The sequence below is a fragment of the Echinops telfairi genome, unplaced genomic scaffold, assembly GCF_000313985.2.
Source record: "Echinops telfairi isolate 266 unplaced genomic scaffold, ASM31398v2 ScPeMD7_18;HRSCAF=68, whole genome shotgun sequence".
Taxonomy (NCBI): Eukaryota; Metazoa; Chordata; class Mammalia; order Afrosoricida; family Tenrecidae; genus Echinops; species Echinops telfairi.
The window spans coordinates 87,282,398-87,284,270 of record NW_022103915.1 but is presented as its reverse complement, the minus strand read 5'-3'; positions in this window follow the sequence as shown (position 1 = coordinate 87,284,270).

The following is a 1,873-nucleotide window of genomic DNA, read 5'->3' as shown; positions in this document are numbered from 1 at the left end:
ACTGCATCCTGCCTGGCTCATTTCCTCTTTGACGCTCAACTTCAATGAAAAGAAGTCTGTCACTCCCACAGATCTAAACTTCAGCTTCCTCAATTATAAAAAGAAAAAGCATGTCTATCTCCAATGAGGCACATTTTTTAATAGCGTTAATCTATATGAGGAGACTGTCACATGAAATGCAGATATTTTACGCTGAAGTCTCATAGCTAATTTATTCCAAGTTATAGGAAGCACGTTGATTTAGATGGTACCGGCGAGATCGGCAGCAACGCAGGTTGCCTCTGTGATGTCCCATGTGAAATCACAATACAAGACTATAAACCTTTCAGTTTGGAATTTATGCTTTTGGGAGTCACAGATGTTTTACATCAATCAGATTTCAGGGTAACCACGGCAAACAACTCTGGACAATGAGTAACAAACAGAGCAATAATGCTCTTGAAGTCTCAGGCCAACTCAAGCTGTCCTGTTGATCAACCTGACTGCAAGGCCTCGCTTTTCATCACTAATGGCTAAATGAGAGAAGACGCCCGGCGTTCCGGGCACCTAGATGACGTCTGAATCCAACCTGCTTGAGCAATTTATAAAAACCCCATAAAGACTACATTAAGTAAAGCACTTTAAGCTACCTACATTGAGTTAGAGGGATTTTTTTCTTCTTTCAAGTACATTAAGTCAAATAACATAGGTTACAAGGCTTCAAAAAGTTTTTTTTAGGGTAGGGGGATGAAATGAAATGTCCAGCCATTGTGGAAAGCACTACGGCTTTCCATATAGAAACCCCAGGCAACCCAACAACACCATTGCTGGGCACACACCTCAAAGAAATGAGAGAACAAGAACAGACGTATGCTCGCCCATGTCCATGGCAGCCCAGTTCACAATAACAAGAAGCCAGAAACAGCCCATCAGAAGAATGGAGAAAGAAACTCTGGTACATACATGTGGGGGAAAGGAGGGCCCCCAACAAATCATCACTGGTATGATAGGCGCAATTGTACAGCAATAGTAAGTAAAGATTATAATAAAGTCATAGAGAGCATGAGAGATAAAGGAGAGATTGAAGTAATGGAGTCAGACACAATTCATGGTAGCATGCTCACCTCAGCCCTGCTTGGTGGTCCTCGTGGGGAGACCCGGAGACCCAAACTTTATTGCTAACCAAGGGATATAACTACTTAGGGGGGTGCGATTACAGGTAACCACACGTCACAGGAAGGGGCAGTACAATAAGCATACACATCATAGGAAGGGGATGTACGATAGGCATGAGCGTGACAGGAAGGGGATGAGCTAGAGGTGTGCCCATAGGAATGGGAGGGACTAGAGGTATACATGTGACAAGATGGGTGGACCCTAGATTCATGATGGTGGCCTAACCTTGGTCACCTTTGGGTGGGCTTGACCCCTCAGGGGTCTCCAAGGAAACAGTCAACTACTATCCTTATCAGAAGGGAGTGGGTCCTACTTGTGGGATAAACAGTAGTGACTGCTTGTTCTGGATGGCTGATAACCCTTAGGGGGAATAACCCCTGACCTACTTCTGTTGACCTCCAAGTGTACAGTCATTCCCCACGTGTAGCAAGCATAAGGTGACCAGATTTTAACATTGGTAAAGCGGGACCCATTGATAAAACTCGTATCCTGGCGAAATAGCCACATGGCAGCCGAAAACCGTTACCCTAGCTTGTCGTGCATTCTTTCCAAAAATTGGGACTTTTTTAAAATGCCGCGGTGTGGGGTTAAGGGTAAGAGGGAACCCCACAAAACATCACAGGTTTGGTAGGCGCAATTGTACAGCGATAATAAGTAGAGATTATAGTAAAGTCATAGAGAGCATGAGAGTTAAAGGATAGAGTCAAGTAATGGAGTC